Here is a 13,568-nt window from a genome sequence, read left to right on the forward strand (position 1 = left end):
TTCTTCATCTAAGCGATGACTGAAAGGAAAACGATGCATATAATTCTTAATTGCACGGTTGTTGGTCTTCTTATCATTTAGGTTGAAAATACATCCTAAAGTTCCAAGTATCCAATTTAAACATCGAGACCGAGAGTGCGTAAATTGAATTAAATTATTTGCATTTTCAGGTTCAATTAAAATACTATAATCACACTGATAGGTTTTACCATTCAGTGCTATCCATTCCTCTGATATCATTGGTAAATTATATTGGTTATTATGAATCATCCCCAATTTAATTTTTTTAATAATTGGTATAAAATCTAAATGAAAACAATGTGTTTCTTCCATAAACTCTCTAATTTGGGTAATTATCGGAATCTTTTGATCAATTTTTTCAGGTTGACCACGAGGAAGTGTATACTCCCCCTCTATTGTATTTCCATTACCAAACATATGTTGATATAAATTAACATATTCGGCTTGACTCATGGGGGACGAATTTTCAAAAATAATAACATTTTTCGTTTTATCATTCCATTTATGTCGATAACTTTTATTATTAAGATACGAAATATAAAAGTATGATGGAGAATGTAACATTAGGATTTTACATTTTTTTAATATAACTTTTTCGTCTGTGCTAAAACATTGACTGGCATCAACATATAAAACCCCTAAAGATTTTTTAGTTTTATTATCATAATTTAATTGGTTTGGTTTTAATTGTATTAATGGCATATTTATAGTGGGAGGAAGATGTGCATTTTTGTAATAAAAATCAGTTTCTTTACAATACTGAGATGACATACTGACTATTTTGTATCTAAAAATGAATGGTGTTTATATAATAATTTATATATTTTTTGTATTCTAAAGGAACATGGATAATATTCAGTAATGTGTAGTAGGGAGTGGTGGTAGTGGTGTGATAAGGTTGTTGGGGTGGTGGTGAGATTAGGGTGTGTATATTGTGGGTGTGGGTGATTATAAAAGTTGTGGTGGGGTTGTTGTGTTGGTGGGGTTTGGGGAGGGTGGTGGTGGTGGTGGTGGTGGTGGCGGTGTTTGGGTTGTTGTGTTGGTTGGGTTTTGGGAGGGTGGTGGTGGTGGTGGCAGTGTTTGGGTTATTGTTTGGGTTGTTGTGGGGGTTGTTGTGTTGGTGGGGTTTGGGTTATTGTTTGGGTTGTTGTGGGGGTTGTTGTGTTGGTGGGGTTTGGGTAGGGTGATGGTGGGGGTGTTGTTTGGGTTGTGGTAGTTTCCATATCTTTTATTATTTGAGGAAAATTTTTTACCAAATTTTTCCCAAATTGTTTTTCCTGACATTTATACCGAAATAAAATATATGAAAACAATACTACAATTTTTTTTTTCTACAGTTTCTTTTACAATACTATGTATAATATCTCGAGGTATATTATCATGGTAAATGGTTTGGCGTATGGTATCCATTCCTTCAATTAAAGATTGAATGAGATTTTTTTTATCATTTACAGATACCTCTCGAAATTTTTGTATTGTAATCTCAATCTTGTTCGAGGATAAATCCATGAAACTTTTCAGAAAGCTACATTCCGGATTCCATTGAATATGAAGAAGTAGAGGCTTGTCAGAAATGTCAAAATTCCATAGCCCAAGATTACAAAAAGCACATTTCACATGATCACTAAGACCTGTATAAAAGAATCCAGCTGAACTTAGATCTTCTGAGTTTGGTAATGTAAGTGGCCATGGGCTAAAACTTTCCAGGCGATTTTTACAATCTTCATATGTTCGATCGACACTGGGACAATGATGTGACAATGAGAGGACTAAATTGGATTGCAGAATAACTTCACATAACTCTAAAGGGACATTACCAACGGGTTTTCCCATGATAAATGGACAATAAGGAACTCTTTGTCTATGTTTATTATGTGGAATATCGTTTATTTGCCAGTTCTTGATAACTGTATTGCAGAAAATACATGCACATGCATCGTTTCTTTTAAGATAAAAAAATCCATCCCTAGCTAAATTTAGAGGGGAAATCCATGGGAATTTCCAATTGTTAAATGTGTCTAGATGTGCACTTTCAAACTTCAAAAAAAAAATGTTGTTAAACATTCTGATAGGTGTTTTAATTTGTGAAATAAATGTACAATTATGTTCTGGATATACAATTGCATTACTATTTATATTGAATGTAAGTGACAAATGACACTTTATACATTTCCATAGATTTTCTTGTTTGTTATAATAAAACCCATTTCGTTTTAAAATGTTTAAATTTATTTTGAAATTTAAACCTTCTAATGTTTTCATGCTATGTTGTCCACTCATTTTGGTATGTAATTAATGAATGATAAATTTATTAAATCCGTCTGACCATATTATATATTTACTAGGCATAGCATTATATATATATATTTTTTGTTTATTTATATTTCGAGATTCTTCAGGTTTACAGTAAAGGCTTCAAACTCTTCTTTTCAATTCAAATTCCATTATCATCACTAGTGTTCTAGGCTATTTGTAAAAAAAAAAAACTTGGTGGTTATATAATAAACATAATGAAATAAAATTAAAATAGTGATAGGATGATATCAAAGCAAAAGAAAAACGAAGAATTTTGCAGCAAACATGAATTTGAGCTAAAGATAAGCCAAATGTTGGAAAAAGGTGGGCCTGGGAGTCGGAAAATTTTCACTCGAGAAAAATTAGCACAATACATTGAGGAAGTCAAAAATGCTAAATTGAAACTGAATTGGAAATCTTCTCATGAATATGATCTATTGTCTCGATATGATGTCAAAAATCTATTTGGGGATGACGTCTTAGTAACCATCGACGAAACTGAACGAAGAATGAAGCGGGGGACCAAGCCGAAACTGACCAGTGACAATCGTCATTCTACTACGGCTGTAACAACAACAACCACAACAACAATAGGAACAACAACAGCTGATCCTGGCCGGATGTGTCGTCGTTTCATACATCAAGGGCAATTGTATGATACGATTTATGATGCACACAGAGCAGTTTGTCACGGAGGAGAAAAAAGAACTTATTTTGAAGCAAGTAAAACTATCGCTAACGTCACTCAACAATCGGTGAAACTCTTTAATTCACTCTGCCACATATGCAATTTGAAACGACTTCCTCGACGAAAAAAAGGGGTAACGGCCCATTGTATCGGCCAGTTTTGCAAAGCGAGGACAAATGGACTTAATAAATATGCAAAAAGAAGGAGGATGTGTGTATAAATATATTTTACATTATCAGGATCATTTAACAAAGTTTTCGATTTTACGAGCTCTTCGCAGTAAACGGGCGATTGAAGTGGCACGCCACTTGCTCGATATATTTGCTCTCTTGGGAGCCCCACGAATTTTGCAGAGCGATAACGGCCGTGAATTTGTGGCAGAGGTCATTCAAGAGCTAAAAAACGAAATGTGGCCCAACATGCTCCTCCTTAATAGCAAACCTCGTTATCCACAGAGCCAAGGGAGCATTGAATGTACAAAAGAAAATGTAATTAAAATGCTTGGCAGTTGGATGTGTGAAAATCAAACGCGAGATTGGTCAGCTGGACTTCCCTTTGCGCAATTCACCAAAAACACAGCATATTCACGTGGAATTGGCGTATCGCCTTACAAGGCAGTTTTTGGTATAGAACCGTCAATAAATATGAATAATAATACACCTTCATTAATAAAGATGATTCAATTGAAATTAAGAGAAAAATAGAGGTGATGGGTTAATAGTACATTATTTCTTCAAATTTATTTATGTTAGTTAAAATGCACGTGCTAAATATCAAGGTTCATTATTAATTTATTTTTGTTTTTGTTTTTGTTTTTGTTTTAGGATACGAGAAGTTTGACTGAACTGAAAGTTGGTTGGGAATGAAAAAGACTAAATGAAACTAATACTAGTGTCCCCCCCCCAAAAAAAAAAAAAAAATATGAAAAACATACCTCATAAACCCAAAATGGTTCTGGATGGGTTCTACTGAAGATGGATGGGTACCCAGCATCATCACAATTGAAATTCATAATGCAAATATTGGATATAGGTTCGATGATAACTAAATTGTTTGTTGAACTAGTTTCCAACATTGACCATCATATATAGTAATCAACTCAAAAGTGGCATGGACCAGGGGAATCCGACTGTCTAATTAAAACAAAGCAAAGCAATGCGATGGTCAGAGATAGATGTTGATGTAATGTGATTTCTGCCCAGTGCTCTGAATGTCAAAGTGAAGAAATTCAAAGAAGCGCGGGTAAACGGCGTGAGTCATATATCATACAGTGGGGAGTTGATGATTGAGATTCATTCAATAGGCCGTTACTTAACATATATTATATTAACCTAACCTAACCTAGGTTAGGTTAGGGTATGTAGGGTTGGTTAGGTTCGGTCATATATCTACATTAATTTTAACTCCAATAAATTTTTTTTTACCTCATACATAATGAAATGGGTAGCTTTATCATTTCATAAGAAAAAAATTAGAGAAAACATATAAATTCGTGAAAACTTGGCTTATTAGGCAAATCAGGCCTTACATAGTAGGCTGAGAAGTCCGTTCTGGCTACTAGGTACCACATATATCCAACTCGAATTGATATACTCTCTGTAGTGATACTTTTTTTTAAATAATATTTACAATAAGAATAAAGGTATTTAAAAAAATATATATATCATTTCTATACTACTTTTTATTAAAATACTTATTTGTCAATTTAATTATATGGAGAATAAATGTGAATTGCTATATTCAATATCATAACCAGATTGTATTAACATGTGATACAAATAATACAACTGTAAATTATTTAAATTTGTGGTGTCAATTTTCCAATTTGGTGATAGATGAATAGGATTTTCTTTATAATAATTAATCAATGCATCATGAAAAATTTGCTCATTCGGCATTAAAATAAGTTGTTTGTAAATTGCATCTGAAATTTTATTTGGACATTTTGAAGAATTATAATACGGGATAACCATATTATTAATGATCATAAAAGCTAATTTGAAAGGTGAATTGGAATTATGAAAGTTGTTTTTATAATTTGAAACTTTTTCTTGTATAAATTGAACATATTTTCGTTTTTCTTCTTCATCATTTTGATTATTAATAAATATGTTTGTTTGATCCTCCACAATCATTAAATTTTCAGTTTTATCTTCTTTGAATGGTGGCAGTGGCGATTGTTGCGGTGTCGGTTGCAGTGGTGATTGTTGCGGTGTCGGTTGCAGTGGTGATTGTTGCGGTGTCGGTTGCAGTGGTGATTGTTGCGGTGTCGGTTGCAGTGGTGATTGTTGCGGTGTCGGTTGCAGTGGTGATTGTGGCGGAGTCGGTGTCGGTGGTGATTGTGGTAGTGATGGTGATGGTAGGTGTGATAGGTCAGAATCCATTTTAAGGATTGATTTTGGGATTTTTTTTATACATTTTATATATATATATATATATATATATATATATATATATATATATATAAAAAGAGGGGCTTGATTTTTATTATAGAAAGAAACATTATACTAAGATGGTGAACCAATGTTTTTAAGTGGTGGTGGTGGTGGTGGTGGTGTTGCTGCTGCTTTTGGTAATAAACCTTCATCTTGATTGATAAACGTTACAATTTCATCCTTTTTTCCCGGTTTGAATGATGTCAGTTAAGAGATGGGGATTTCGGGTTCTTAAACAATATTATCATTGGTCATCAATATCACTAAAAATACGAAAGTAATTCCCTTCGTCACATGATTCCGTGTTAATATGTCACAAAAAATTATTCCTGTTGGGTGTATTCATGTTTAATCTTTTGCTGGTTTATATACCATTCTTCATAAACTTCCAACTTTCTAGTTAATTTCAAATGTATTTTTTTTATACATTAGATGTCTATATGATTTAAAATGGTGTTGCCTTATCTAGATTTAAATAACCAAGTGTGTATATATGCTTGTTGGTGCCGGATGTCAAAGAGTGACTGAGGGGAGGAGCTGTGTGCGTGTGTGTGTGTGTGTGTGTGTGTGTGTGTGTGTGTGTGTGTGTGTGTGTGTCTTTATGTGTGTGACTTGTATGTGTGTGTGTGTATGTGTGTGTGTGTTTGTGTGTGTGTGTGTGTGTGTGTGTGTGTGTGTGTGTGTGTGTGTGTGTGTGTGTCTTTATGTGTGTGACTTTGTATGTATGTGTGTTTGTGTGTGTGTGTGTGTGTTTGTGTGTGTGTGTGTGTGTGTGTACTCACCTAGTTGTGTTTGCAGGGGTTGAGCTCTGGCTCTTTGGTCCCGCCTCTCAACCGTCAATCAACAGGTGTACAGATTCCTGAGCCTATCGGGCTCTGTCATATCTACACTTCAAACTGTGTATGGAGTCAGCCTCCACCACATCACCCCCTAATGCATTCCATTTATCAACCACTCTGACACTAAAAAAGTTCTTTCTAATATCTCTGTGGCTCATTTCGGCACTCAGTTTCCACCTGTGTCCCCTTGTGCGTGTTCCCCTTGTGTTAAATAGACTGTCTTTATCTACCCTATCGATTCCCTTCAGAATCTTGAATGTGGTGATCATGTCCCTCCCCCCTAGCTCTTCTGTCTTCTAGCGAAGTGAGGTTTAATTCCCGTAGTCTCTCCTCGTAGCTCATACCTCTCAGCTCGATTACTAGTCTGGTGGTAAACCTTTGAACCTTTTCCAGTTTAGTCTTATCCTTGACTAGATATGGACTCCATGCTGGGGCTGCATACTCCAGGATTGTCGCAAACATGGAGAGAAATGAATCGATACCCTCTGGGAGAGCCCTGTGGGACTCCACTGGTGACTTCACGCCAATCGGAGGTCTCACCCCTCACCGTAACTCTCTGCTTCTTATTGCTTAGATACTCCCTTATTCACTGGAGCACCTTACCAGCTACACCAAGTCAAGGACACACACTGTGTGTGTGTGTGTGTGTGTGTGTGTCAGAATGTGTGTGTGTGTGTGTGTGTGTGTGTGTGTGTGTGTGTGTGTGTGTGTGTGTGTGTGTGTGTGTGTGTGTGTGTGTGTGTGTGTGTGTGTGTGTGTGTGTGTGTGTGTGTGTGTGTGTGTATGTGTGTGTGTGTGTGTGTGTAAGAATGAGTGTGTGTGTGTGTGTATATGTGTTTTGGTGTGTGTTTGTGAGAATGTGTGTGTGATTCCTGTGTGAGAATGCGTTTTGTGTGTCAGAATGTGTGTGTGTGTGTGTGTGTGTGTGTCTTTGTGTGTGTGTGTGTGTGTTGTGTGTCTTTGTGTGTGTGTGTCGATGTGTGTGTGTGTGTGTGTGTGTGTCTTTGTGTGTCTTTGTGTGTGTGTGTGTGTCTTTGTGTGTGTGTCGTTGTGTGTGTGTGTGTGTCTTTGTGTCTTTGTGTGTGTGTGTGTCTTTGTGTGTGTGTGTGTCGTTGTATGTGTGTGTGTCGTTGTGTGTGTGTGTGTCGTTGTATGTGTGTGTGTCGCTGTGTGTGTGTCTTTGTGTGTGTGTCTTTGTGTGTGTGTGTGTGTGTGTCTTTGTGTGCGTGTGTGTGTGTGTGTGTGTCTTTGTGTGTGTGTGTGTGTGTCTTTGTGTGTGTGTGTGTGTGTGTCTTTGTGTGTGTGTGTGTGTGTCTTTGTGTCTTTGTGTGTGTGTGTGTCTTTGTGTGTGTGTGTGTCGTTGTATGTGTGTGTGTCGTTGTGTGTGTGTGTGTCTTTGTGTGTGTGTCTTTGTGTGTGTGTGTGTGTGTGTGTGTATGTGTGTGTGTGTGTGTATGTGTGTATGTGTGTCTTTGTGTGTGTGTGTGTGTGTCTTTGTGTGTGTGTGTGTGTCTTTGTGTGTGTGTGTGTGTCTTTGTGTGTGTGTGTGTGTCTTTGTGTGTGTGTGTGTGTGTGTCGTTGTGTGTGTCTTTGTGTGTGTCTCTTTGTGTGTGTAAGTTTGTGTGTCTTTGTGTCTCTGTGTGTGTGTGTGTCTTTGTGTGTGTAAGTGTGTGTGTCTTTGTGTCTTTGTGTGTGTAAGTGTGTGTGTCTTTGTGTCTTTGTGTGTGTGTGTGTCTTTGTGTGTGTACGTGTGTGTGTCTTTGTGTCTTTGTGTGTGTGTGTGTCTTTGTGTGTGTGTGTCTTTGTGTGTGTGTGTCTCTTTGTGTGTGTGTGTGTCTTTGTGTGTGTGTGTGTGTGTGTCGTTGTGTGTGTGTGTGTGTGTCTTTGTGTTGGTGTGGGTGTGTGTCTTTGTGTTGGTGTGGGTGTGTGTGTGTGTTTGTGTGTGTGTTGTATAAAAGGAGGTGGGATCCGGGCAGTATCTCAATTCTCATCCTGCCTTTCTTTGAATATTACTACAGTGAACTTCTAAAAGTTATACTTACAACCATTGTGTTGTAGTATATTAACACTTACTAAGGCGTAAATAAGGCGTGAGTATTTCAGTTTTTTTTTTCTTTTTTTTTAAGTAGTAGATAACTTTCAATTTTTGATTGAGATTGTTTCTGTTTCTCCTTGAATGGATTGATGATCATCTTAGTCTATTTCAATACACCAGACTATTTCAATTATAATATATATATTTTTCAGGTGGGGAAAAATGAACCAAATGGATATTGGTAATGGGGAAGCAGTTGGCATTGAGAAATTGGGAAATGATGAAGAGAGGAAAGTAAATGAAGAAGGAGTTGAAGATGAAAAGGGAGATGAAGAAAGGGGAGAAGATGAAGATAAAAAGGTAACTGAAGAGGAAGACGAAGATATAAAGATAATTGAAGAAGAAGATGAAGATATAAAGGTAATTGAAGAAGAAGATGAAGATAAAAAGGTAAATGAAGAGGAATATGAAAAAATCAAGTTTTTTAGAAATAAATTTGAAGCTCCATTTAAATATGACTCTAATTTAAAAAAAAATAAAGAATTGAAAAGTGAGCTAGATAGGATATTTCTTGAAACTAAATGTAAAGTTGAATGCTTAGAAAAATGTACATTCACTAAAAAAAAATTATCCAAATCCGGATTTCAAGATTTTATTAAATATGACCATATGGACCGGATATATAATTATTTCATTTATTATGGTTGGTATTCCACCATAACAGCAAGAATTAAGTATAATAATTGTTTGGTATATGTTCACATATATTATGTTTATGCAAACAATTGTTGTAATATGTGGGTTACTGAGGATGCTCAAATATTTCTTAAATTTCTTGTAAATAAATTTTTTCATCCAAGTAAACCCCATTCCGAAGAAATTTGGTTAGCTATGAAAAATGATAACTTAAATGTAGAGAAACCTCCACAATATACATATTGAGTTTTATCATGATGAGATGATGTAAAATAGGATTGAATGTTTTTGGAAGATAAAAAACAGTAACACAATATTACCAGATTTTCTATGGTGGATGTGAAGGTCCTAATTCCACATACATCAAGTTAATATCTTGTGATGACCATGAATTCATCATTAAAAGGAAAGATGCCTTCACCTCAAATTTAATTCAAGCAATGATGTCAAGTTCAACAACGTGTATTGAAAATGAAAAAAATTAAATCCATTTTAAAACAATTTCGTAAGTATAAAGCTGTTAGAACAAAGTGTTATTATATAAACTGTTATATTTAGAGATAAACTGTTATTTAGAGAAAGATATAAACTGTATATAATAAATAAATAATTATAATACTTTTATTTTTTTATTTTATTTCTTCAGGTCATATCTTCTTCAAAAAGTGTGTACATATTTCACCTACAATACTCAATTCAAGAAAAATGAGATTACTACTGATCCTGAATTTCCAATTGAAAATAATATTGCTCTAGATCTACTTTTGGTTGCTGATTTCCTTGATTGTTAATAATGACATCCATAACCATATATTTTTTACTAAATGTTGAAAGATTAAAATATAAAAACAAGCTTTAATGTTATATTATTTTTTGTTTATTTTGTGGCTTGAAAATGATTCCAACCCTTTTATTATTATTATTAATATTAATATTATTATTATTATTAATTATTCCAGTAATTCCAATGAATCAAGAGTATGATTGCAATGAAGTTATAGTATTGAAAGATACAATTAAATACTGGTTTGATAGAGGTGATGAGCAAATTAAATATAAACATGAAGAACTTTTCAATATATATGATTTACTATCACAACAAGAATGGTTCGAGTTCCAGTTAAACTTTAAAGACACTATACAAGTATATATACTAATAGGACGAAATTCATCTATTATACTTACAAACCAAATAAACATAACTAACTTAGCGTCAATTTTAATAGAATGCCGTTATTATAATAATGAAAATGTACAAAGTTATAATGAAAATGTACAAAATTTATCTTTTATTAAAGATGCATATATGATTAGGACTCCTGTTAAATATATGAAATTTTCTGTATTGTGGGATTATAAAAATATACTACTATGTTGGAATCACTTGTCTATAATAGTAGGAGGTATCAATAACGAAACTCAGGTGTGTAATAATTTACAAGATAATTTGAATGTCATAATGTGTTGGTTATATGAAAAATATAACATTACAATCCTTGATAATAGTTTAAATATAAATAACAGTAAATATGTTACAAATGGGACCATTTATATAGGTATTACACACAAAGAAAACGATATCATTATTTGTTAAGAAATTTTTCATTATATTAACAATTGTTTTCACAATTTTAAATGTTATAATTATTTTACATGGTGTTTTTAAATTGGTATGTTTTTTTGTAATATCCCCTAAATTCCCATATATATCGTATATATGACTTGAAATTTTAAATTGGTAATTCCAATCATTCCAACATTGAAGGAAAATATATGGGTGGTGAGCTGTACTTTGGTGGTAGGTAGCATGGTAGGTAGCCTTGGCTATTGGCTAAGATATAATAACTTAATCCTCAATAAAGAGTTTTAATTTTTGGACTGACATTATTGTAAGAAGGGCTTTTTGATATACTACTATGTTAATCCCAATTACCTATTATTTGGGAAATTTGAGACAAAGAAATGATGATACTACCCTATTCAAACCCCAACCCTAAATAAATTTTGTTAGCAATGAGTGAGTATTTCTATTTCACGATTTATAAATATGGCTCTCATTGTAATTGTGTTATAGACCCGACGCTTCCACAGAGAATGGAGAAGCGATGACAGCGATGCTATCTATGAGCCGTCACCCACAAGTATGGGAAAAGGAGGCGCCCTCTTCTGGTCAAAAGTACAATTATCAGTGGTGAGTGACTCTTACTATGATTGGACACGGAATGGATTATTACAGTGCGATAGGTGTGGAGGAAGTGGACTCGACAAGGGTGTGGTCAGAGACAGTGTCCTGTGTGTGTCGCTCTACATAGCGACATTGACTCAATGATATTTTTTGGAGGCTACATTCAGTTTTATTATGTACATTAATGTACTTTCTATATATTTATATAATAAATAAAGAAGTAAGTAAATAAATAAACTTTTATATTATTTATCTCCATTCTTAGTGTTGTATTCCTTCCTATATGTTATGAACCTCATAAATTCCCCTTATGAAGCCAATGTACGTGATTTGTTAAAAACACTGAGCCCTGAAGATATTAGATGTCTGGCTCAGACATCAACAGGTAATCATCGCCTTTCACCTAAAAGTTCTCAAGAGGCCCTAAATATAATTTTATGTTATACTTCAGACTTGAAACGCTTGTTTTCTTATCGACGTCTTACTGCCCAAAATCTTTTTAACTACCTCAGATGTTTTCAGATTCAGATGTTTATTCAGGTAAGGTATATACATACAAGTGATGTTACAGTAATGGATTGATATATAGATAGAGCTAGTACATACAATGCCTAAAGCCACTATTACGCAATGCGTTTCGGGCAAGAAAACATTAATATCTAGAACTTAATACTAATTGAGCATAAAGAATAAAAGATGTTGAGAACAAATACAAATAAAGATAAAAAAAAAGGGGGAAACATGACTGAAAAAGCAGCACAAATACAATAGGTTGACAAACAGTGTTGATTAAAAAAAAAAAAAAAAGAAAATAACAGACATGGGTTGACAATAGAGGAGTGAGGTAGATTACAGGGAATTTATTAGGTAGTGTTTAGTTTTTATCTTAAACTGGTTGAGAGAGGTACAGTCTTTAACATGGTTGGGAAGGTCATTCCACATTCTGGGCCCCTTGATTTGCAGAGCATTTCTAGTTTGATTAAGACGTACTCTAGGAATATCAAAACTGTATTTATTTCTGGTGTGGTGCTCATGGGTTCTGTTACAACCTACTATGAAGCTTTTAAGATCAGGATTGGCATTATAGTTTAGCGTTTTATATATGTATAATACACATGACAGAATGTGCAGTGACTTAATATCTAACATAATAAGAGATTTGAGTAGGGGTACCGAGTGATGTCTGGGGCCAGAGTTGGATATTGTTCTAATAGCGGCTTTGTGTTGGGTAATTAGAGGACGTAAGTGATTTTGGGTAGTAGAACCCCAAGCACAAATACCATAGTTGAGATAAGGATAGATAAGGGAGTAATAGAGAGTCACCAGGGCAGGGCGTGGTACATAATATCTGATCTTAGAAAGAATGCCCACAGTTTTTGAAACTTTTTTAGATATATTTAGAATGTGTCCCTGGAAATTCAGCTTGTGGTCAATGAGAATGCCAAGGAATTTGCCATCTAATTTGTTACAAATTTGGGTATTGTTTATTTTGAGATTTATAAGACTAGAGGATTTATTGCCAAACAGAATATAGAAGGTTTTGTCAATGTTAAGGGTGAGTTTGTTGGCAGTTAGCCAAAGATGGACTTTATTTAGCTCAGTATTTACTGTGGCATTTAGAGCAAGAGGGTCAGGACTGGAGTAAATGAAGGTTGTGTCGTCAGCAAATAGAATTGGTTTGAGGTGTTGGGAGGCATTTGGAAGGTCATTAATGTAGATGAGAAAGAGGAGAGGGCCAAGTATGCTGCCCTGAGGAACACCAATGTTGATGGGTAGGGTGGGAGAAATTGTATTATTCACAGAAACATATTGGAGCCTGTCAGTAAGGTAGGACTCGAGGTATTGTAGGGAGTGTCCTCTGACTCCATAATGATGTAATTTAAGAAGAAGGTTATGGTGGTTGACAGTATCAAAAGCTTTACGCAGGTCCACAAATAACCCAACAGGGAACTCCTTTTTATCAAGAGCTGTATGAATCGAGTTAAGCATACTAATAAGTGCATCGTTAGTGCTTTTTTTGGGTCTGAAGCCATATTGGCAAGGGCTAAGTATATTGAGTTTGGCTAGATATGAGTAAAGCTGCTTGTATATAAGTTTTTCAAAAATTTTTGACAAGTTTGGCAGGATTGATATAGGTCTGTAGTTGTTAACATCTGTGGGGTCACCACATTTGTGGACAGGCGTTACTCTCGCTTTTTTACTCTCACCTCTATAAAAATCAAGTACCATCAATGCCTTTTGCTAAGAAAATGGAATTGGTAATAGCTGTAAAAGAGTTTTGGACAAAGCAGCATGGTAAAATAGGTCAAACGCGAGATTGGTCAGCTGGACTTCCCTTTGTGCAATTCACCAAAAACACAGCATATTCACGTGG

General features: G+C 34.7%; 1 pseudogene; it reads left to right on the plus strand.

Moving 5' to 3' along the window:
- Positions 1-13,568, plus strand: part of LOC138356174 (ribonucleoside-diphosphate reductase subunit M2 B-like) — a 32,245-nt pseudogene that overhangs the window by 1,685 nt on the left and 16,992 nt on the right.

This window comes from Procambarus clarkii, chromosome 6 (assembly GCF_040958095.1).
Source record: "Procambarus clarkii isolate CNS0578487 chromosome 6, FALCON_Pclarkii_2.0, whole genome shotgun sequence".
Classification (NCBI taxonomy): Eukaryota; Metazoa; Arthropoda; class Malacostraca; order Decapoda; family Cambaridae; genus Procambarus; species Procambarus clarkii.